At 34.3% G+C, this 26424-nt stretch overlaps 1 pseudogene; it reads right to left on the bottom strand.

Moving 5' to 3' along the window:
- Positions 1 to 18954: 18954 nt before the first annotated feature.
- On the bottom strand, positions 18955 to 19073 carry LOC118605224 (annotated as a pseudogene).
- Positions 19074 to 26424: the final 7351 nt, after the last annotated feature.

Raw genomic sequence — 26424 nt, 5'->3', positions numbered from 1 at the left:
CATCAAGGGTTAGTGATGATATAAGGAAACAGCAATTCATATTTATTGCTGATGGTAGTTTAAAACATTAACAATCATTTTAGAGAGTAATTTGGCAATGCTTGATAAAGTCAAAGATCGTCATTTGATAAGCTTCAGCACTTTTGATTCCTAGATTTCTCTTATAGAAAAACTCTCTTACATTCTGAAGGTGTCAAGTACAAAAATGTTTATTTTAGCATTGTTTGTTATTACAAACAAATAAAAAACTTGCCATCGGGAGTCACATATTTCTGTGAACTCCTGTACATATGTATGCTGTTAAATTGAATGAACTAAATCTACATGGATCAGTATAAGTAAATCTTAAAAACGTGTTAATTAGAAAGTTGCAAAAGGATAATACAGCATATTGACATGTATGAAAATGGTTAAAAGAAATGATAGTATGTAGTGTTCAGGACCACATACTTATATAGTAAAAGTACAAACATATGTGCAAAAATAATGGAAAACAATTTCAGATAACTTTTAATCTCTGAGGAAGGGTGAGGGGAAAAGGGTGAAGGGGTGAGGATATATTTATGTTTATTAAAGAGAAAGATAGCAAGCATACATAGAAAAATGTTAACATCTGCTTAATCTTGGTGGTGGAAAACAGATCTGTTATATTATGTTCTGCATTTTATTGCATGTTTTATATGTCTTATGAAATGTTTTATAATTTTTTATAAAGGAAAGAAAAGCAGAGGTGGGCAAAAGATGAGAGAAAGACCAAGTAGTGAAAGAAAATAATTCTTTGAACTGAAAATCATTCACTGGTTTTTCAAAAGATATTTATTACAGATTTGCTGTGTGACTTATTTTTGTGCTGGGAATTTGAATGAAAACTATTTAAAAAAAAAAAAAAAAGCCATACCAGTAGTAATTATATCAGTGTTATTTAATAGTAGAACACTTTGCCTATGACTTCAGTCAGCTGAAGTCAAACCTAGTAGAGATGCTTTATATTGTATAATACAGACTAGTTCAAGTCTTTAGTAACTGCTAGATTGTTCCTGTGTAATTGGATGGCTGCCAAATCGTTTGAGGATATACCGCTGTTCATTCACTCAACTTCTTCCTCATCATTCAGTGAAAACTAAACCATCTGTTGTAATGAATATAAGGCTTTCTGCTTTCAATTCTATCTTCTGATTCTCTTACTAAATGCTGGTTGTCACTTTCAATTTAGAAAAACACCATTATACTCTCCAATTCCTTCTTTTGGATTTTCCTTTGAGGATCTCAAAGCACATTTTGCATTCAGGGGAAGCACTGCAGTTTGTTCAAGGAGTTCAGCTGTGGTGTTCACCCCATTTTATAGACTGGATGAATGAAGATTTCAGAGTTCCAAGGTTTTGTATCCATAACTTGGAAAGTTAGTGCCAGTCAAGAAGCAAAGTGTGAGATGCTACTTTTATACTGAAAATTTTAACACCAGGCAGTGCTCTGTGGAAAATTTTTAGAAAAAAAATCACAGCATTAGAATCTAACCTGATGGACTCTGTGTCAGCTGTAGCTGACAGGTTTTCAGCACTTTCCGGTTTGTAGTCTGTGGGTGGTCTCCAGGCGCAGGTCACAGTAAAGCTGGCTAATGAATTGAATGGGAGCAGAAACGGACAGAAGTATTTGGGGAAGAGACGTCTACAGATAGTGAGCTGGAGGTTAGTGAAGGCTTTTCCCAGTGAAACTAGACATTAGAGTGGAAAATCTGGACCTCAGAAGGGAAAGCATAAAACAAGCTGTTAAAGGCGCTGTTATTAAACGTGTTCTCTTCCTATTCTGCGTTTTCTCTCCTCTTCCTTTCTTTTCTCTCTTTTTTTTTTCAGAAGTATCTCTGCTATCCATTAACCATGTCCATGTAACATTGTCAAGAGACAGCTCAGCAGTCTGACCTCTTCTGATCCCTACCACAAGCTATTCTCATGGATTGTTCTCTGATTCATTCCACTCAATTAAAAAATGAAACTTTTAATTTTCCACTCTCTATTAAAACAGAAAATCATTCACTTGGCAATCTGGGACATACCTAGGTTTTAAGCATTGTATTCAGTCATTGTTTTTAAGAAAATATAACCTGCATGTCATGTTTAGATGTTAGCCTAACAGAACTAAATGAGAATATATTAAAGAAGAGATTAAGTGGCTTTGCTGTGCAAGCATAAACTTTCTATTTGTTAATAAACTTTTCATTCTGAAAGACCAAACACCACTCTTCTCGTTTGAAGAAAATATTATTCATATTCGGACTCTAAACATGGCCATTCAAAAGAAACCTGATGAGGTTCTGGCTTGCCCTTTTTATTGACAAATTCAGATCTCGACTATATCAGGCCTATATCTTAAGTCTCTTTGTTAGAGACCAGCAATAAATTACCTAAGGTCAAGTTCTGTTTATACAGTGGACGGTTCTGAGAGAATTACCTTCTTGACTTAATAGCTTCCTTTCGGGTGACATTTCTCCCTGAAAGAAGACAAATTGTCTAAGGTCAGCCTGCAGATCAGCTCTGAGTGTAGGAGGAAATTGTAGTGGATCAGCCAAATTGCACCAGCTCTACCCACCAGCATCAGGCAGCACGCCGCCAGTCAGAGGCCCGCCCTGAGGGACTGCAGCCACTGCAGCCTGAGACTCTCCCTGAAGAGTAGAGTGTTCAGATTTTCTCTTTGGGCTGCTCTTGAATCTTAAATCCTTCCGCCCCACCCCCATCAACAATAAAATGGTACAGAGCTGAGTTGCTTTAAAAGTTCTTCCTTTCCCTCCATCTACTAAGGCTAATTTAGGCATCAGTAGGAAATGAGGGTGAGTCTCAGACTTAACTTGAGCTTGAATCTGTTTGGTTTCATCCATCGGAGTGGTGAAGTTGGCTCCAAATGGCATTTTTACTAAAGGGGAAACTTCAGAATTTAGAAATGGACTCAAAGCTCAGTTAATAGGTTTTGGGGCACCAAAAACAGAGTAATTTATTCTTAAAGATGATTGTCTTCTGATGAAGCAATTCAAAAAGACACTTTATTTTACATATTCACCTACAAAGGAACCGGTGACTTTGCGAAGTAGGTAGATATTTTACTCCCCCATAAAGGAAAAACACAGAGAAAGGGAGAAAAATAGAAATACAAGTCTCTTTTTAATTAAGCATCTTATCCTTTGAAGTTATTCTGATTTTTTTCACATTGATGATGTAATTTATGTAAATAATCATCTATCTATGAAAGGAGTGTGTCTGTCAAAAGCTGAAATAAAAAACATCCGTCATTTTGAAGTGATTAACATTCTCCAGATGTTTAAATCATCAGATTTCAGGAGTTTCTCTTTGTTGTGATAATGATATAGTATCCAGAACAAGAATGTTTACTTTTTTGTATGGGTCAAACGCAGATTTTTCACAATCCTATTAAGGCATGCAGTTCATTGTAATTGTATGTGCAGATGAAAGCATATTCGGTTATTATTATTCCCCTTAATTGTAAACTGCTGCTGGTAATTTTACTGTAAAGCTCAAACAAAAGGAGTATACTTGAAAGGACCACCACTGCCCACTTATGTAATCAATTTATATATGTCAAGTTTGTACTGGGATGGTTATCCCCTTCTGTTACCAGACATGTGACACGCTACCACCCTGCAGCTCAGGGCCATGCACGCTTGCTGCTGGCTCCCTTTGCAGGCTGCTTGGAAATACAGTACATGTTGGTGATAATGTTAAATGACAGTTCCAAACTATTTCCCTTAGGCCTGTTTGACCCTTGGGTTCAGGGTAAAACAGGAATGGTTCCGCTTACCTTCAAGGCCTGAGCATCCTCACCACTGGCGGATTTAACTTGGAGGCTTGGAGAAGCTCCCCGGAGGCCCAATTACCCTTGTTAGGGGACCTATTGAAACATTAATGACATATAGGCACTTCATTCATAAAGCTGGGCTCAACTCATGTCTAGCATTACCCCACACACACCCTTGCCGGCTTCAGATCTGAAATGCTTGTAGGGATTTATTAAAACCGCTTGACTAGGGCACAAACTGACTACACGCTTATTATGTGCTACCTAAATGCAGACACAGCTGAGAGGGGGGTCTCACATCCCCAGATGCCCAGTGCAGTCTTGTACAACAGCAATGATTAAGAACAAGAGATATAGAATAATTTCTCAAGAACTGTGCATTAACAATAATGTCTCTGGCCTTTTTTTTTTTTTTTTTTTTTTTTGGTCTATTGAGTCTTTAATACATATGTTCAGGAATTTAATGTGATATTATTTCACCCTTGCCACACAATTTTTCGCTGTTGAACATCAGAGGGATCTCTTGGCATCCATAGAGGGAGGAAATGTCTTCCTTTACTGTGCTTATGAGAAATCAAAGCATTACAAGGGTTAGATGATAATGAGTCAGTCATAGAATACCTTCTTTCTTACGGCACTGAAGCTTTGGTAATAGGCTAATAATTAATAGTTACCATCTGCTATCCTTGTGCCCAACCTTCAAATCATTCTTCATTTGTATTTGAACACACACATTCCTTTTCATCATTCCATGGCCGTTTAAGTACTTTGATAAGCCTTGGGTCCCAAATCATCCCCATCTGACACAGACCCTTGAATTAGAACTTTATTAAAGAGGAAGTATGTATAATAAGCGACAAAGGGCTGTAGCATTGAGCTGAAATCGGCGACTTCAGCTCTCTTCCTTGTTACAGTCAAGCATCAAAGCAAGTGCTGAGCTAGCCCATTAGCATTCTGTCTCTACATTTTCTGAAGAATTTTAATGGCTTCTTCTGTCACCTAAAGGTGAAAGTTTCAACCCTTCTCCCGATGGACCACTCATCTTTACTCTACCTAGAAGAATGTTGGGTCTGGCGTTATTTTGGGATCTGATCATCATTCCTTCTCTGGAGAAAAAGATAAACTTCCAGATCTTTGTATGTTTCAGTTCTGTTTCCTTTACATACTTAAAGGATTCAGATTTTCCTGGGTGAAAAAAAAAATGCAGAGAAATCTGGGGACATCACAGTTCCATCCATCATGATCATCACACTAAATCAACATCACTCTTAATAGCAAGAGAACACATTTTATTCCTTCACATCAAATTAAAATGCAAATATTATTTAGAAACTTAAAAATGGATCTAGATAGTATAAATGACTTATCCAAAGTCTCACATATGTTCATTCATTGACTGAGCACCTACAATTTCCGGGCACTGTCCTTGATGTTTGTAATAGAGCCAAAATAAAAAAAAAAAAAAAAAAAAAGATTTCCTATACTGAAAAAGGAGTGAAGCCAAGACTAGAAACTTAGGAGCAGAAAAAACTGCTTCTGCTCCTATTTTTGACCTTTTTTTTTTTTTTTATCACACCTGGGCTCATCGTTTTTAAACATTAAAAGGATTTTCTGTTGTGTTTTGGTTCTATTTTGACAATTAACCCCACGATATTGATGGTAGCCATACTGCTGCAGGCAGCATGGGTGATGACCAGAGAGGGGAAGAAAGGAGACACAATTTATTTTTTCAAAGTATTATCTAACCACATTATGGTAATTGTTTTTGCCTGAGATCTACAATTAATATCTTTGCTGGTGCTAAAATCCAAATCCTAGTATTGCCAGAACAGATTTCTTTTAATAAGCCAAGAATTCCTAACCCAATTTTAAGATCATTGGGAATTGTGTGATAATTTTCACCATACTCTGAAAAGGTTAATGGCCAACTTTTCACCTTGAGCAATTTTTCACCAACAAGCTAGTATCAAGGGCCAATGATGCTAAAGACCTTTGAAGTTCATGAACAGGCGAAGTTGAACAAACAATGAGTCAAGTGTCAACAAGATGTTCTCAAACTGGTCGGTCAGTCCTCCTAGATTTCTAGAAAGTTATGCAGGAAGAGACAGTGACAGACCTTTTTATTTTTATAGCAGTATCATAGTAAACACGTTTCTTACCAAATCCTGTAGATGTTCCCTTCCTTGGCTTTTGAGGCTTTTAAATTAATGTTCCCTTCTTTGGCTTTTGAGGCTTTTAATTTAATGTCTTAGGCGAATCTTTCGTCTTTCATTTCCTTGATGCAAAAAGTGTGATATTCAGTCTAAGGTTAAGTATTTTTAAAATTTCAGTATGACTGGCTAAAGCCTGTTGACAGAATAATATTTTCGGTAAATCAATCTAATAAAATCTCTCCCTCTCCCTCTCATTCTCTCATTCTCAGTCTTACTCTTTTACCTTTCCTCCTCCCCTTCTCCTTTCTCCTTTCTCCGCCCATCACTCGTTTTTCTTGACAGGTGGCTCATAAAGACCCACAGCCATTTCCTCCTTAGTCTGTTTAAATCTATTTCTATTATCATACGTAGGCCTTAGCAAACACTTCTTGGCTCCTAGCTGCTTTTCTTTCTTTCTTTTTTTTTTTAATCTCCTGAATCACTGCCAGATTAATCTTCTCCATGTTCTATTTTCATATTCTCTAGCTGTTATAAAATCCAAATTCTTACAAAGTTTTCCATCGCCTCACCCTCTTAGAACTCATTTCTAGAAAAGTATCAGGTAACACTTTACCATTTACAATGAATTTCACATCCAATAGCCGATGAGAGCCTCATAAAAATCTTAGATGAAGCTCAGAGAGGTTAAGTTACTTTCTCAGGTCTCACAGATATTGAAAGAGAGTGCTCAGACTTGAACATCATATGTGTACAAGGGTTGGCAAATTATGACTTGAGGGCCAAAAACAGCCTGCTTCCTGCTTTCATAAATGCGGTCTTATTGGAACATGACTATGACCATTTGTTTTTCCTATACAATGGCAGAGTTGAGTAGTTGCAACAGATATTGTATAGGTCACATAGCTGAAAATGTTTAATATCCGGCCCTTTACAGAAAAAGTTTATTAACTCTTAGTCTAATGTATCAGAATCTGATCTTTAAAATAGAAAATATACCCTCAAAATCGCCCTTTAAAAAATTATACAAGTGATGCATGTTCATTATAAGAACTGTAAAACATCGAAGAAGTCCAGTCTCATCCTATTTCTCTTCCTTTTCTCGTCCCTGACCAAATGGATCTTAGAGCCATTTGGTGGGGGCAAAACAGGCATCTGCGCCTAGGGGATGAGAAGTTGTAATAGTCCAGAGCAGGGACTCTTCTTACTCTATCTTCTTGGCATCCTAGAGGGATTAGGAGACCATCTTCATAGGAGGGCTGCCCTGCATGGGGAGTCAGAGCCTAAGCAAGGCGAAGATCGCACCCTTAAATGGGCAGCCCAACATGTGATATAGAGCTCCAGTGGGATGAAGAGGGATGGGGTGTAGGGAAGCTGGGAGTTGGAGCCCTTGTGGGACAGAAGATTGGTTTCATTACAAGGAGGTTAGTCATATAAGTAAATATATTAAGAATAATGAGATCTAGTTTTCTCAATGTTAGGACAGGGATTTGCAAATATGAAAAGAGAAAACACCGGAAAATACCTTGTGGAATATGATTGGAATTGAAGGCTTTGTTGTGAACTCAATGATTTTAATAACTATAGATAGATATACTAGTAAATATAAATGTAAATATCTATGTAAATAGTTATGTTCCCCAGCTCTGTTCATTGAAAAATACTGAGAGCAATGACATAGCAATAACAATGAGCACATTCAGTTCCAAGATATTGGTTTTTAAACATCATTCTCCACTAAAGGGAATTAAATTTTCTTGGAGAAATGACTGATTTTAGGATTTGGGGAAAAAAGGTAAAAGATGAGCCCATAACGTCTTGTGACAGAAAGCAAAGGAGTACTCAGTGAATGATAGGGGAATGCCAAAAGCACACAGAGAAACCAGCTTGAGTAAGCTCCCACTGCTCAAATAGAAGACAAACTAAACATCAACAGAAATAATATGAATGCATTAAAGTAAAATAGGAAGCATGAGTCCTATATTTTAAAATACAGATTTTAAAAATGAAGTTTGATAAAGAACAAGATATGTAATTAGTCCCAAAATATCTCCCGCAAAAATACTTCTTAATTACAAATGAGAAGAGAGTGACCTTGCAGTGGAGAAACCTGGGAGACAGAACCTTAATACAGTGATCAGAGTGAACACCATTTTAATGCTAACAAGTCAAAATCATGAGTTACCTAACTGGATGCAATGAGAAGAACACACCATCACTTTTCAAAATTTCTGCCACAGATGCTTAACCAAATTCTAATCATGAGGGAATACCAGACAAACACCAACTGAGAGACGCCCCACAAAAATCACTGGTTTATAAACTTTAAAAGTGTCAAGGTAATGAAAATCAAGGAAAGACCAAAGAACTTTTCAAGAACGAAAGAGACTAAAGGGACACAAGAACTAAATGCAACATGAGCTTCTGAACTATATTTATTTTGCTATAATATGCATTTTGGGGCATTTAGTAGAAATTTAATGGGACTGAGGATTAGATGGTAGTAATGTATTAATGTTATTTTTATGATCTCAATAGTTTTATTGTGTTTATGTATAAGAATGTTCTCATTTGTAGAAGATACACCCTAAAATATTCAAGGATGTTGAGGCAACATGATGGCAAATGACTCTCAGATAGATAGGGAAATAAAAATTTTTTGCACAGTACTTGTGACTTTTCTGTAAATTTGAAACTGTTTGAAAATTAATTAAAAATTTTTTTAAGTTAAAAAAAGAACAAATGTCACATGTGAGTTTTCTGTCTAGAGATATAGAACCATTGGTAATCTTGGTTTATAGCTTTCCAGCTTTCGTTTCTGTATATATATTTTTAAATATTATTTTATTATTTTAGTGAATCGGATCATACCATTCTTGATATTTTGTATTTTTCTTTTTTCACTTAACAATAGCCTGATAATTCTCTCATTTTATGTTCTTAATACTAAATAATGTATAATGTCTGTTAATGTTTCATAATTTGGATTCTAACAATTTATTTAGTCCATCTCTTATTATAGGACATTTAGGTTGTTTTTAATCCACTTCTGGTTATTTCATTATTGAAATTTATAGAAATAAAATTGCTGAGTTAAAGAATATTTTGAGAGGTTTTTATACATATTGAAAGTTATCTTCCAGAAAAGTTGAACCAAGTTAGATTACCATTATCAAATAATAGAGCCCATTTTTCCACAACCTCATCCACAGTGGTTATTATAGATCATTTTATCTTTTAGCAAAGAGTCAAAACAAAATATTTTCATTTTTAGTAGATTATACATTATGCATATTATTAGCCACTGTATTTCTTCTTTTGAAAAATTTCCTTTGTTTTGCTTATTTTCTGTGACAGTATCCTTTTCTATTAAATATATTTATACATGCTTTCTATATAGAATGATGTTCACCTTTTTTCTCTCATTTATATTGTAGTTTTCTTTTCCATTTATATTGGTATTGTTTCTGTTTTTATTATTCTTAGAGAAAAATATCCTCCTCAATCGTGATTTCTCTTTTATTTTGTTTATATTGCCAAATATATCTATCATATATAGTCAAGTTAAGAAAACCATTTACCATCTAAAGATCATCCATTTATATACATTTATCTATTTCTACATACATATGTATACATATACATATGTATTTTTAAAGTTATTTAGTCTGAAATTATTAAGTATACAGTGTGAAGTAGGGATATAGCTTTTTCCAAAAACATAGCAATTGTGAAGATCCATTGTTAGTCACAGAACACAAAGAGCAATTGTCAAGTTCCAACAATAGAGTATGCCTCTACAGTTTAGGGGCCCATTCAGCTGCAATAAGACTTTTCACATCATGGTCCTTGTAGTTTTTCTGTTTGTAGTTTCTATCTTGAGGAAATAAAAACCTCTGCTTTTTTACAGCGTTGTAGAGCTAATGGAATTGCAATGATTTACATTTTTTTAAAAAAAATATTCATTCAGTAAAATATTTGTAGTATTAAGAGGCAAAGGTATCTTGGTGTATCTGAAGTCTGTGAAAAATCAGTGATCTGTTTTCTAATAACTTACATCCAGATGAGATTTAGAGGAGTCCAAGTTCCAAAACAACTTCAGACAATAGGAAAGATTTGTTAAGATTAACCTTATTGAGCCTAGGTGGCATCTTATCTTCTTTCTTAAATTTAGTTTTTATTTTTATTAAAACATGCTCATAGATTGGAGTCAAACACTAACAATAACAAGCGTGGTAGTCTTTTTGCCAAATATTCCTGGTTCTCTCGACTTTTGAGTGCATAATCGGATTGTATGCTTTTGGTTCTCATTGGATGCAGCCAATGAGTCGTAAGCAGAAATGAGGTATGTCATTTCCAGACTGGAGCGTTTAATTACTAAAGTGAGACTCTCTCAGAGCTTATTTTTTTTACTCTGGTACAGTTACTGGCAACATTCAAAATGCCATCAGCATGGGTCTGTGAGAATACAATGAACAAATGAACAGAGACTGCTGCTGTCAGTGGTGGACATTTAATGTGATCAAGAAATAGGCATTTATACTGAGATTTTGAGATTTTGTTCCTGCAGCATAACCTAGTCTATCCTGATTGTTATTATGATAGTAATGTATTAATTATTTTTATTTTATATAATTGTGTTTGTTTACTTTCATTTTATTATTCTATATTATGTTATATTATTCATTTATGTTTATTAGCTTATCATGATAATTATTATAACAGCAAACACATAATTCTTATCATGTGCCAAGCACTAGTCTAGTACTTTACATATATTAACTCATTTAATGTTCATAATTACTCACTGAAGAAAGTACCATTATTATGCCCATTTTATACATGACAAAACTGAGGAACAGGGAGGTTAAGTAACTTGTACAAGTAAATGGTAGAACCGAATTCTGAATCCAGGTTCTTGTGCCCAGAGTCCAGCACTTTAACCACTGAGTCAGTTCTATAAAGCTATTAGTGTTCTATTACTGTGGAACGAATCACCAAAACTTAGTGGCTTAAACCAACACATATTTATTATCTCACAGTTTCCGTGGATCAGGTGTCCATGCCTGACTTAGCTGGATTTTCTGCCTCAGGATCTCAGCAGCCTGCAATGAAGTCTGTTTGGTGTGGAGGCTTGACTGGGGAAGAATTCACTTCCAAACTCTTTCAGGTCTGTTAGCAGAGTCTTTCTCTCTCTCTCTCTCTCTCTCTCTCTCTCTCTCTCTCTCTCTCTCTCTCTCTCTCTCTCTCTCTCTCTCTCTAATTAAATGTATTAGGGTGACATTGGTTTATAAAATTATATAGGTTTCAAGTGTACAGTTCTATAATACATCATCTATGTATTGCATTGTGCATTCACCACCTAAAGTTAAAACTTCAGTCACTAAATATTTGACCCTCTTTACTCTTATCTACCTCCCTCCCTTTTCCCTCTGGTACCACTAAACTGTTATCTGTGTCTATGAGTTTTAATCATTTGTCTTGTTTGTTTGTTGCTTTCAGTTTTATATCCCATATATGAGCAAAATCATATGGTTCTCAGCTTTTTCTGTCTGACATATTTCGCTTAGCATGATAATCTCAAGATTCATCTATACTGTTGCAAATGGGAGTGTTTCATCTTTTCCTACGGCTTTTCTTATTCCATTATATAAATGCACCTCATTTTCTTTACCCTACCATCTATTGAAGAACACTTCGGTTGTTCCCATGTCTTGGCCACCGTGAATAATGTTGCAATGAACACTGGAGTACATATATCTTTATGGATAAATGTTTTTAAATTTTGAGGGAGTAGATACTCAGAAGAGGAATTGTTTTGAAATGTATGACTGAGGAATCTTTTTGTTTGTTTGTTTTCTGTTAATTCTTGTGTAAGTCACATTCCGTATTCATACAAAAACAACTTATTGCTTTTTCTCTGACAAACTGTACATATAAGAACATTCCAATTGGACATGAACTTAAATTTTGCCGGCTATAGGCTAGTGGCTGCCCTCAAGTCCAAGGAGCCACCTACAGTTTCTTGTAATGTCAACCTTTCCATAGGCAGTTCACGCATTGAAGTTATTTCAAAGCCAACAGGAGACACTAGTGTCTAGTGCATGCTAGAAAAATGAAACCATATATATGTAAATATACATCACAGTGTAAGTATAGGCATATGTATATCACAGTGTAGCCATAGTGACATCATATTACCTTTATCATATTACTTTACCTACTTATGGAAGTATCAGTCCATCACTCTTGCCATATGATGTAATCTAACCATGGGAGTGACATCCCATTGCCTTTGCCATATTCTTATTAGTTAGAAGCAAGTCATCATTCCTTCCACACTAAGGGGGTAGTCACCCTAGGGTTGGTCCACTATAGGTGGTGAAAAAAAAATGAAAGTAGAAGAAAAAAATAGAAAATATCCATCACATTTTCCAAATAATACATGTACAAAATTCTATAAAAAGGGAAAATATTCAAAAAATAAGAAGGGCTTTTGGACATTAAAAATATAATTGAACTTTTTAAAAATGTCTATAGTCACATTTTTAATTTCCAGGGTTTCTTTTTATTCTTTGAATGTCCCTTCTTCTTTTAATAGAATTTTGTGCATTTCTTATGAATGCATTATCTCTTTTTGTCTCCATTTATTTATTTGAGTCTCAATGTTCCCTATTAAGTGCTTGCCTCAAAGGTATAGTGATTGTTAACTATTGGCTTATGTTTAAGAATGTGTAATTAAAAAGCTGAATAGCAGTCCTGTGATCGCGCGTGAAGCTTGTCTACTGGATTCTTCTCCATAAGGTGATCTCATCAGGCTTTTTTCATTCATCCTTCATTGTTAGTATTTTTGGTTCTATGCTTTTGCACTGGTCAGTTCCCCCAGAAGAGACTCTTCCAGCCATGTGTGTGGAAGGCATGTGCCTGCTTGTAAGCATTTGGAGAACTGAGAGGTAGGAGAAGCCTAGAGTCCTCAAGATTAAATGAGAAAATGTGCACTGAATACCTCAAATATATCTGGTATCCCCCAGTTCAGAGAATGACCCTCTAGTTTTTCAGCTGAGTGGGCTAACTGCCTTTAATTACATCCCCCAGTTTTTAGCCCCACCTCTACATCTCCAGAGGTACTCTGTGCTACTAATTCCTGACACTGTTCAAAATTCTTGGTTGTAAGTTTGTGTTGCCTCTCAAATTTTCCCACTAACAGCTTAAGATGCTGTTTTCTCAAATCTGTAAGGTAAGTTATCACTCATCCATATATTTTCCAGCTTCTGATGTTGCTGCTGCTTCCTCTTCTCCCATTCTTTGTCTTTGTGATTTATGTTTATTAAAAAAAAAAAAAAACCTCAATAGGTTTCAGTGAAGAATTGAATGCAAATGTGTTTGTCCAATTCATCACTTTTAACTTGAAATGATGACTCACAATTTACATCATTGATATCATGCAATATCAAATGTCATGTTCTACCATATTTTTGACAATTTCAAGTATTGCCTCTCGAGAAATGATAAGTTGTTACATGGGGATATCACTCCCCTCCCCATCTCACCCTCCATCTGAACTAAGTTCCCAACAGGTCAAAAGAGTCATTATTTTTTGTTTTGTTTTGTTTTTATCCCTGAAGGTTACCTCACACCCACCCCTGAGGAACATAATGCTATCTTCTCCTTATTCAGCAGAGGATTATGGGGATTTGTACCTTTGAATCGGGTATCTTATTACATTTGAGACAGGTGGTCCTTTAAAGAATGGTTTAGGCATGCATGCAATATAGTTTAGGCATGCATGCAGTTTTGGATCAGAAGAACTAACTTAAGTCCTGAGTCTTCTCTGAGCCTAATTTTCTCATTCTTAAAAGAAAATAATACTACTTATTTCACAAGGTTGTTATGAAATTTGAAAGGATAACACATGCAAAGTAAGTTGCATAGGTAGATTACTAGTTTAAGATAACAGATAGGAACTGCGCCAGAGAAATATTTCCCTAAAAAAAAAAAAACAATAAAATAAAAAGGACTACTACAACAAATAAGAAAACAGTCAACAAACTTTGAAATCTAGCAACCACTAATAAGAACTGAAGTCTAAAAAGACTTGACTCCCACCTTCTACCTCCCACCTTCTACCACCCACCTCTTGCCCCGCTTGAAGACCATTCTGGTAAGTCAACTTACATGAGCCAAAGCTATAGAGTATCTCTCACACAAGAATTGCACAATTCCCCCCAACACCAAGTAGTTTTGTAAACCCTGTGGAAAGCATTTCACAAGATCGCAGAAAAGAACGAATGTCTCAATATAACAGAAGAGGGAAATGATAGATGGTAGATAGATGGATGGATAGATCGATAAATGATACATGTAGATAGATGATAGATAGGTGCTAGATAGATAGATAGATAGATAGATAAGTAGGTTATTACCAAAACTTCAGATAAGAGATTATGGTGGCTTAGATGGTAAATGGTAGTAGCAGTAATGGGAAAATGATTAAATTACGGATGTGATTTGAAAGTATAGCCTACAGAATTGGCTGTATAAGAGAAACAATGAAATCAAGTATAATCCCAAGTTTTTTTGGTGTGAAGAACTGAAAATTATGGAACTGCTTTTAATTGATCTAGGGTATATTGTAAGAGAGATAAGGAGCTTAGTTTTGGACATGTCATGTTTGTGACAGCTGTTAGACATTTAAGTAGAGATGTCAAGAAAGCAGTCGGATATTTAAGTGTGCAGTTCTGAGACTTCTGTGCTAGAAGGTATAAATTTGAGAATTATCAGAATATATGTGTGTATATGTATATGCATTTATATATATAAATACATATATATATATATGAATGTGTGTATCATGAGATTCAGTTTCTTATAGATTCAAAGAAAATGGGAAAAGACAAGCACTGAATACCTAAGGAAACAAACTGATAATTAAAAAATCATTATGAAATCAAGGGATAAGTTATCAGTGACAATGAACAAATGGCCATTGCTGAAAATTAAATTGTTAACATAATGAAACTGTTTAAGATTGTTTACAATACAAAAAAAAGGGATTAAAGCAATTAGAAGTTTCTATTACTAGGTATATAAGACAGAGGAAGATACCCCAACAGATGGATATTCAATTTCCTTAACAGCAGAGAGTTTAATTAAAATGATTTAGCAATATAAAAAGCATAAAAATGTTTGTTGAATATACTAATATTTGAATTGGTTGAATGAAGATTTTATACCTTGTTTGCTAGTTTGGTAGTATGCATAATTAACACTCTTAAGTAAGAGTTTTCATTTATTTAAAGCATTACTTTTATGTCAGTGTTATGAAGGGTCAAATTTGTTATAGGTAATACAGTAGAATCTGTTTGTTTATTTTTTTAAATTTCTTTAGAGTTCTCCATAACCCAATTTAAAACCTATTTACTGAAGCCCATGCCATAAATACTTAAGGCTAAGAGTGCCCTTGCACTTTTTTTCTACCAGTTAAGTGTGTTTACCCAGATTCAGCTTTGTCTGTCCCCAAGCTTATCATGACAGCTATCTGGTTGTAGCAATCACCTAACTTAACTGAATATTATATAAAGCCTATTAAATATGAAAATAAAAGAACATTATTTTTTGCTGAAAATCAGGTTGGGGAGACTTCTGGTTAGGATGTAAAAAGCTGTAAGAAACCATTGTTCTCCACCTAATTGCCAAAACAAACTGGATAAGATTTAAAATCATTGTAGAGCTGAGAACACAAAGAATACTGAATTAACTATATACCAGAAAATGCCATGCCTTCATAGGTGAGAAGAGACACAAGGCTGCTCTCATCCCTGTTGGAATAGCAGGAAGAGAATGAATTTCTCAGAGATAAGGATAGAGAAAAACCGATCAAACGTTCAAAAAACTTTTAATGGCTGCAAATAGGCAGATATGACAGATTAGAATTCTAAGGAGCCTCAGACACAGACATATCTGCAATCTGCCCCCAACTCTTTTTTTAAGGTCTTTACCGCATGCTTGGTGGCAGTATGCAAAAGCCTGAGGGCAGAGCCGAACAGGTGCAAGACAGGCAAGTACCTGAAAGCAGGGGATGAGGCAAGAGTATAGACAAACCCATTCAAAGAACTCTGAGGTTTCAGCTACCAACAAGAGAGCTAAGAAGAAAGCTCTTCAAGGCATTTCTGGACTTTCATAGAGTATAAACAGCTACTCTCTGAACGTGACAGAAGGGCAACAAGGAGGAGAGATAGCTCAGTTGTATACAACTTTAAGCAGGACTGGAGAGCAAAGAGAACTTCCAAGGAACTCCAAAATCTGGTATCCTTGCTGTAAGCAGAGGGAGGTCTCCCGTTGTGCAGAGATCTGGAGGCGTTGCTATAAAGTACAAAAAGATCTCAGGAATCTCATCAGTGCTCAGAAATTAACTCCTACTGATGGAAAAATCTTGATCCTTTCCTCAAAACATTTAAAGTCAGTAGCGAATTGAATTGAACTAATGCTGTAAAAAGACAATATCTACCTGAACCACAAGTTAGTCACTCAGCAGCCCCTCATCACTCAAGCAGTCTGGCAGGTAATAGGTGTGTGCTTTTTTCTGGAGGTAAGTGTTACTTGCTCTCTATTACTCTTTTGTTAAAAAAAAAAAAAATCTCAAGCACAATAAAATATTACAAGGTACACATAGAAGGAAGAAAACATGCTAAAGAGAGGAAGGAGTCAATAGAAGCAGACTCAGAGGTGACCCAGTAGTTGGAATTATCAAACCAGGACTTTAAATAACAATGATACCAATACTAAAGGATTTAACGGAAAAGGTGAAAACCATGCATAAGGAAATGAGAGATTTAAGCACAGACATGGAAACTATAAAGTGTAGCCAAATTGGAATAGAGGAGCAAATCTGCACACAGTGGTGCTGAGCACTTGGATATATACCCATGGAGAGGAGGCTGTAAGTTAAGAAGAAAGAGGGGTTGGGGGTAGTGATGTTTGGTGTATACTGTGGTACCTAATAGAAGTGAAGGTCAGTAAATGTGCTAGCACCCTATGGGAATAGTAGAACAACAAATATCTCGAGATCACTCACTCAATTTATTCATAAATGCACACTATCTTCTGGAGATTCCTAAGAACAGGTACTGAAGTTACTGAGCACTTTGCAGGGCTCTGAGGTCTTACAGAGCATATGTGAGCAAAATACACAATGAAGCCTGCGTGAACACTGTAAACATTATCCTAGCTCTAAAATAAGCTGATGAAGCCTGCTTCAACTCAGGTTTTGATAAATGACAACAAATCTATTTCTTTTCTTCCAGGACTTTCATGATGGGGAAAAGTGGCTTATTTCCTTTCTATGTACAGGATTGCTTAGTTGATATAATGCAGTCACTTAAGAGATTAAAGAATATTCACCTTGTTTTACAATAAATCTTGTTCATCTAAATCATAGGTGTTGTTCTACAAAGGTTCCATTGGTTCCTAGGAGAGATCAACAGTCTTACGCTCCTTCTATTTGGCATTTTTTTCTTTCCAGACCACAGCTCATTTTGTGGGGCCAAGCCTTTTCTATTTTTTTGTTTTTTACAAAAGCTTCTAGGGACTGCTTTAGTTACCTGACATTTATCTAGACAATTTCTGGTTCTCAGTTCACCTGTTTTTATTTATGGTGACACTTGACTACACTTATTAGGCCTTTCTATTTTTTTCCTAATTAATTACTTATTAGCACTGCATTTCAACTTCACTAGGCTGATTACAATCAACAGCCTTAACTTCACCATCTTTCAGTTCAGATTTCAGTGTATTAATTTGTAGATATGGAACTCTGTCAAATATGGATTAACTGTGTCCTTAGGACTCAGTTATATTCTTAGAGGAGCTTCGACTGAAAGTAACTTTTTTAAAAAGGTAAGCCAGGTGACACATAGTGCTAAATGAAGTTTAAAAATAATGACTTATTTGTATTAAATGGAATTTTATAAAAACATTTAGGCCACATACTTGCCATTTTTAACTCTATATTTGCAACAATATTTGCATTATAAGATAAAATATAACAATGATAATTACTGAATTTTTAGTTATATCCAAAGTTTTTATTAAAAAAACCCAAAAACCTCAAGTCAAATAAGAGTATTTCTCAATATTTTGTGCAATTGTCTGTGCTTTTTGGGTATCAGTAGTTAAATTCATAATGGTACAAAGGTGGGAAAGAAGCAACAGGCAGCCAAACTGCATTTTGGATATATCTTGTTCGTGATACTCAACAAATGCCAGATGAAAATCTGGACTTGCAAAGTAAACCTAATAACAGTTAATTATTTAGTTTCTTAAAGGATTCACTGCCAAGTACTTTTAAATTATAGGCTCTGCCATTTTATTGCTAAAAGCAAGGTACATACACCTCTTCTACACTAGAGTGGAGCTGTTCTAGATGTGTGTCTCAGGTAAGTTTTTAAAAAAATTTCTCCTTTTTTTCCTCCATGAGGAACTTTTAAATAGATTCATTTATTGCTAATGATTTTATCCATATCTCTACCAAATTTGTCTGGAAAGCTTGGCATTCAGCAATGGTTATAAAGTTGCTATTGCTAGTAGTCCTTTTGTGGGCGGACCTGAGAAGAAGGCATTTCACAAATAAGGTGATACAGTGGGCTAGGAGGGCAAAACTTGCAGTCTCCTGCCTGTGGCTAAGCTTCTTTGCATTCTCATTTTTCTTCAGTCATTTATATTACTCAGAGATAGAAGCACAAGGGGTAAAGTTTTTGACTTTGAGCTCATTTATACATGTGCATTGTTAAAAACTGTTTGTGGACAATGCTGAATTTTGAATTTCTGCCACCCTAGCTAAGAAAAGATTCAAATGGCCCACATAAATTTATCAATGAAGAGTTAATAACAAAACCAAACCTTTTTTTTTTTTTTTTAGGTGAGGTAACTCTTGGTTGACCTCACAGACTGCAAGGAACTTGTCAGCTTACAATCCCTTATTTTTTTCATTTTTTAGAATCTTTTACACCTACAGCAGCTGGTCTTCTTAGGTGGTCTCCCATCCAAGTACTAACCAGGCCCGACCCCGCTTAGCTTCCAAGATCAGACAGAATCAGGCTTGTCCAGGGTAGCATGGCCATAGTCCAAAACTTTTTCTAGCTGAAGCTTTCAGATTATTTTGAAGGAAACAGATTAGCAAAAACAATTTCTTCCTTTTCTCACACTGACCCAAGTATAATTATTTATTTTGTTTTTAAGATTTTAATTCTCTTTTTCACTGACTCTTTAACTGATCCTATTCAGGACTGATTAAATGTTGTGCTTCATTAAGAGTTCAAAAGATATTTGCTTAAGATTAAAAATTTTGTGGTTCAAAGACACTATCAAAAAGTCAAAAATCAACCCATAAACTAGGAGAATATATTTGCAAATCATATATCCAATAAGGGATTTATATCCATAATATATAAAGAACTATTACAAGTCAATAATAAGAAAACCCAATTAAAAAAAATGGGTGAAGGATTTGAATAGATATTTCTCAAGAGAAATACATAAATAGCAAATAAGCACATGAAAAGATTGTCATCATCGTTAGTCATTAGGGAAATACAAATTAAAACCATAATGACATTAATTTTTGACGTACTAGAATGGCTATAATATAAAAGGTGGAGACTAACAAGTGTTGGCAAGAATGTGGTGAAATCAGAACACCCATACATTGCTGGGGGAAATATAAAGTGATGCAGATATTTTACTAAACAATTCGAAAGTTTCTTAAGTTAAACATAGATTTATCATATGACTCAGCAATTCTATTCCTAGATGTATTAAGACACAGTTATACTCTTAGCAGGACCTATGAACTTTAAATTTAATGTAAAACTTATGAAATGCCCTATAAAACAAAAGCAAACAAAACAAAATAAAAAAAAAAAGCTCTTGTTTATCATTTCCCAGAGAACAAAAACTATGCTTATGCTAAAGCTAACTGTGCTCTAGGTTATCCACCTTAGTGTCAGCTTTGTACCTCTACACCTGTTTGGTATTTTCTGGTGGGATAAATAAATGGAAAATAAGCTCTAACAAGCTTCAAGTCTCTGTCCAAACTCATTTATCGAGTGTAGAAGCCCAAGTTCCAAAGTGATTGTTATTTTGAGTGAAAAAATTCTCTCTGAAATTTTAAAATAGGCGCATTAGAAGCCAAATGTACATTAGTTACCTGCTCCCATCCCCCATCCTTTTTTCTTTTTAAAGGATATATTCTGCATGATGGAGGCTAAAAGGTGGCAGCTGTGCCAAAGTAGTGGACCCTAAATCGCTGAGCAAAAATGAGAGGGGGGAGGCTCTGATTGCTCACAGTACAGGAGTGAATATGCGCTCTCAACCACAAATCAAGCAAGCTGAAAAAAAAAAAAAAAGGCCCAATCAAGGCAGTAATGGCCTCCACTTCACAATCAGACAAGTGCTTCTTACTTGAAAAATCCTACCATTTATAGCTGATTGCTAACCCTGGCCTCATTTCTAATCTAAAGGGCGAGTAATAATTTGAAAAAGGAATTATAACAACTTCCCAACAATTTAGCAAATTGTTATTATTTCAGGGGGAGGGAGGAGGATAGAAAGGAGTTGCTTTTGTAATGTGTTTCTTTTGGGGGCTACCATTTTCATGACATCAAATCCCATTGCTGCCATGCTAGAATAGCAACTAATATATATTGGAAATACGTTTTTTTAATGGTGATATTTTATGCCATGTCACATGTTCTGATATGGTAAAAGTTATGAGCCTCCGAAGAAAGAGGGAGGAAGATGAGCTATTAATTATTTTATACATATTTATCTTCAATATTCCCAAATAAACCTGAGTGAATGTCCTTGAGTATCACTATTTTGGAAGGGATATTGACCTTTCAGAGAATTTGACTTCATAAAAAATAATATTGTTAAATGCTCCACTGGGTTTTTCCTCTGAGTGTTGCAGTGTTGATGGATTTAGTTCAGGTAATCTAATAATAGATAGTCATCTTCTACACTTTTGTTTTTGAACTTCTACATTAATATGAATAAACATATAAAAGCTAACCATTCTGGTAACATGTCCCATCCATAAAAGTGAGGTACCTTTTACAATGATACTATTTTGGAGATTAATGTAATTGCTCCTATTGAGCAAGACACTTGCACACACATGTATGTGTACAATATTCTCATTACAAAGCAGCTGAGCATACATATCTAATGTAATACTGTATGGAAGAGGTTAAGACCATACCGCTTTCTGAGAAAGAAAATTAGCTGATGAGAGTACAGGACAGAGGGATATATTGAATCACAGACGCAGGAAAGATAGTAGAGACCACCCTATTCAGCCTCTTAATTGGTATTCAAGTGAGGAAACAAAGGCTGAGAAAGGTAGCAACTTCTTAAAAGGCACACAGCTAGTAAATGATGGAGATCGCGTTAAAACTTGATGTCCTTACTCCCACCGCCATACCTTTTGCATTATAACCTACTATTCAATATCATTCTTTCCAATGGCTTTAAATTATGCATTTTTCAGGAATGTGGCACATTATTCTCATATATAGTACAGACATCAGCGATCTTTGTAATAGGATATGCTTAACATCAACATGCAACTTTAAGCCTATAGTGCAAGCAGTAATATTGTTTCTGCATATTTTGCCACTTTACATTATCCTTGTAATAAAACTTCTCTATAGTTTAGAACCACTTTGTCCTCAGATATGAGAAAATTAAAATGTTACCTATTGAAAAAACACTTTATTCTCTTTTATTTTCCAAATTAAACCAGTTACTTAAAACAGAATGGACAATTAGTAGCAGAACCCAAACACAGTATTGTTTTTCATTTCTCTTTTTAGGTAGGCAACCAGCAGAAGAATTCTGTGGGCAGAACACAGGCCTCTGCAGCTGTGGCTATGCACAGCATAATTGACATGTCTGGAAATTCAGGCCATAATTCTAATTCTAAGTTAGAAAAAAATGGAGCTGCCTATCATTTGAGTCAATGTAGGCTTAATGGCCATTTTTATCATGTATTCATTTTTAGTAGGAAAAAATAATTTTATTTTGATATTTTCCATGGGTCTAACAAATACCAGAAGTAGAAAATATATCTAGTTTCTGAATCAAGAGAAATACTTTGATTTACAATTGAAAATGTTAAACAATATACTATGTTTTCTGAAGCACAACAGATTTTAAACAGATCTAAAAAATTGGATTAAGAAAAACAAATATAACTATCTTTATTTATGTGTGTAACTAGAGTAAGAAGGCTAAATTTTTCAGATACCCAGAAATGATTTATAGCTTGCAATTATGCACTCTATTCAATATAAACAGGATCATAATTCATATTACATAATCTATAGTGCATTCTAAAATATATAATGCTACTCTAAAAAAAAAAAACATTTTCCTTGTATCATCTTTCATGTCTAGCACTATGGCTTTTAAATGAATTTTCTTTTAAAAAATAAGGAACTGATATTATTAAATCCCAGAGAGGGAATGCAAAGTACTTTTAGGAAGGAGCTTGAAATTTTAAAAACTTTTAAGAGTAGGGAAATCTGAGATATCATAATGGAAAGTATTCATTTTATCAATGGAAGAAAAAAGCTTTATTCTAATGGATGAATTTGCTATACTTCTAGTATTTTGAAAATTAGTGAAAAATAAAGAAGACTTTCACTGAGACTCAGGAGGACAGGAATGTAAAGGCTTGAAGAAAAGTACCAAGCAAAACCTAAATACCGACAAAATATTAAATAGTCACCACAGACAAAAACATGAGATGAAGCATTATACCCTCAAAAGTAGCTTGATTATTTTAGTAGAATTAACAAAAATGAACTTTAAATAAAAAACTCAAAGCACACTTTCATTTTCAAAATTAGACCAAATAACAGAATCTATTCACAGTCCAACTAGGGAAAAAATTAGGGATCTAGCCTAGGAAAATGGTTTTCCAGGATAGAACTTTTCTAGAAAATGTCATATTCCTAACTTCTCTTATTAAGACTAAATATCTTAGAATATTACCACAACCTAAAATGACCCCTATTGTTAGGAAATAGATTCCTTAATGTGAATCATAAGCACCAAATATTGTTTATAAATACAGTAATATTAGCACACACATTTTGTCACTGCTTGTAATACAATCAGCTGCTTTAGTCAATACAAAAAAACACGAAGTGTACAATAAAGGCGAGCTTTTTTCTCTTGCTCATTAAGTGAAAGAATATCTGATCCTCACATCCACTCAAGCAATATTAGACTTCTGTCATTCTCTCGTTACAAAATATATATTTATAGCTATGAGTTATAGCATATGTAGCTACAAGGAAAAAAGGCAGGATTTTTTAATGAAAATTCTGGTAGCATCGTCAGGGACAATGTGTGGAACGATTTCAAGACAGGCTTCTTGAATACTAAAGTTACCTATAGATGGGAAATCTGAGTTTTATGGACTAAATGGAAAAGTACTCAAGTTGTTTTAGCTGTGTAAATCATTAGACACATTATAAGGAGAATTTAAAATCCATAAGTATTTAAAAGCACTTGTAACATTAAACCTACACATATGAATTTTATAGTAGCCATTTAACAGTTAATTTTTGTATCTTAAAAAGCAAATGTTGGGGAGAAAATATAATATTAAGGAATACAGCTTCTACAGGTATCAAAGAAATAAAACACATACGTTGTAAAGTGATCTCTTTACTAAGAAAAACGCTATGGAAAGAGGTAGCATTAAGATTCAGTAATGAATAACTAAACTCTATTATGACTTTTTGTGTTTGTGGCAATTAAATAAAACTAGTAAATACCAATCAGTGTGGTTTAGAGAAGCAAGGAAGAATTAGAACAAAAACTAACAAAAAACTGAACTCATAACAAATGAAAAATTAAATATTGATATATGAAATCTGAGCATATGTTTAAACTTTTTAGAAATTATTGATTGTAAATAATATATACTTCTGTTAAATATAAGAGGCTTTTTTTCCTATGTGCTTATTGCTACCAGCGTAATTACCTAAGAAGAATATGCCATGATGATAAACTTCATTATTCAATAACATCAGTAAACATTAAAATATTTAAAGAATATTGTACTGCATTATGGTTTATTCTATTTAGATATCACAATTATAGCAGCCTTTTCTTCTTGTATTTCTCTAAGGGATGAATTGCTAAGATTGATAATCTGCCGCTAATGCAAGCTGATATTACAGTCATATGACCTAATTAAACATCAGGACTCATATTTAAAATATATAATTATCAGAGTGTCATTTTTAAAAATGTAATTACTAGTTTCTACTTTAATAACAAAAAATGATGTTCATGTCAACAGACTATGGGAAGTTTTCTGGAAAGTGTTTTTCTTCTCTGATTGTAAAGAAACAATGAAAAATCTCAGTGTTGAAACCCATTATTAATATTATTTTCATGGAATAAATTTCCTCATCTTTCATCATGTGGAAATTTCTGCTTCCACAAGTATATTATGTGTTATTTATTATTGTCACTTGGAATCTATTCATCTTTATAGGCACAAATTTTCATTTATGGTATCTGAGAAATCCATGCATAACACTAGCATGATAGGTTAGTAAAGCAACAAATTTCTATTACTTTAGAACAAATAGATTCAAAGATTTGAGGCTTTGGGGAAGAATTTTTCATTTTTGAATTGCACAAAATAATTCATAATTACCTCTTAGTGATTTCAATATCACAAATCCCTTCTGATTAGCCCTCTTTAAAAGAAAAAAAAAAAGGAAAAAAACAGACGAACCTGCTTCAGAATTGTTTGCTCTGTTGGAGGCCCTTTCTTAGAGAACGACAGATTATGTAATTAAATTGAATCGTGTATTTTCCATAGAAACAGGGCATGATACTGGAACTGATGCAAGCTATATGCTCATTTCTATACTTAGACTGCTAACCGTCAACAGGGCAGCAGTCCACTGACAGACCGACCAAGAGTTAGGCATCACATGTAGCTTTTCCGTTTTAAAAATATGGAAAGACAGAAAAAAGAAGTGACTGTAGATATGGCTGATGAAACATAACCTTTTTAGAGAACTAGTTTTCATTCCTTGAGTGAAAGACGGACTCCACAAATAGTATTTTCCCATGGAGAGGACTGATTTGCTTAGAGTGCAGTATAGAGAAGTCTGGGGAAACAGTTAAGTTTAGGATCCAAAAAGGAGATCCAAGCAAGAAAGCAAAAACCTCCAGAAGTTTGTAAGTGAAAACACAAATGTAATATTTAAGAAAAAAAGCTCCTTTGTTTTTCAATTGCAAAGTGTAAACTAGAGATTACAAGGATAAACTAGATGTTACTTACTGTAACTACATTTAACACACAATGGCGGTAGGAGAGAAAAAATCACTGAAGATTTCTCAGCATTTGATTATCTTCATCTTCGTATTAAGGAACACTCTTTCCTATGAGGCTTCACTTCCAGATTCTCTTAGTTTATTTCTACATTTTCACCACTCAACCACAATTGCAGTCCTAAGTACCCAGCCGTGCTGTATTTCGAAATTCTCAGTCAGCATGGCACTCTAAATTGAAAGTGTACTCTTTACGTTTCACCAACACAATCACAAAGAAAATTCAGTGTCACAAAAGTCCCTCAAAATCAAGAGGTCAAACATAATCTGTCAACAGTTATACAAAATCTAGAAGACGTTGTCATCAGGAATCGGTGAAAATCAATCTTAGAATGATTGTTTGAAACCAATAGTAACGGACTATTTATAGAGTTAGTGATTAAATGTAGATATTTAAATTTTGTAACTACTTGTCTAGGTATTGAACATTGTTTTTAATATAAGGAACAAACAGGACTGCATGAGGAATAATAACATTAAAAATACTACAGAAAAAATTTGACATGGAACTTTGTAATCCTGATCAATTTAACTATAATTATCCCTTCTTTTTCTAGGATACCTGTAGATTTCATACAGATATATAGGAGACAGCAATTTCCTTAGAGGCTTATACACAAATATATAGATTCATCCTTTAAATTTTTACAAAATGATTTTTTAAATGAATTTCTTATATGTAAACTTTATGTAAAATATTTAAAGATGTGTAGATAATGTTACAATTCTAACTAAATCTAGATTTTAGACTCAAGCTGACTAAAAACTAAAGTAAAGCATGATCCCAATATAACTTTCATTTCATGCCTTACATACAATACAATTTTAATGGCGTACTGGAACAACAAAGGTGAAAACTTCTAGATATATAGCTTTTGTTATTAATATACCAAAATGTTCTAAAATATCAAGTGCTTAAAACATCATTTGATATTACATGATTTCATTTTTTTACTGGAATAAGTGGCAGAGTTCTTTTTTTCTAAATAGTAGTTAAAAATAAAAATATCAAAATATTCTGAAATTGGTTTTATAAAGAAAATAAAACAAA

The sequence above is a fragment of the Rousettus aegyptiacus genome, unplaced genomic scaffold (genome assembly GCF_014176215.1).
Source record: "Rousettus aegyptiacus isolate mRouAeg1 unplaced genomic scaffold, mRouAeg1.p scaffold_m13_p_1, whole genome shotgun sequence".
Taxonomy (NCBI): domain Eukaryota; kingdom Metazoa; phylum Chordata; class Mammalia; order Chiroptera; family Pteropodidae; genus Rousettus; species Rousettus aegyptiacus.
This window is presented reverse-complemented; position numbering and strand designations above follow the sequence as displayed.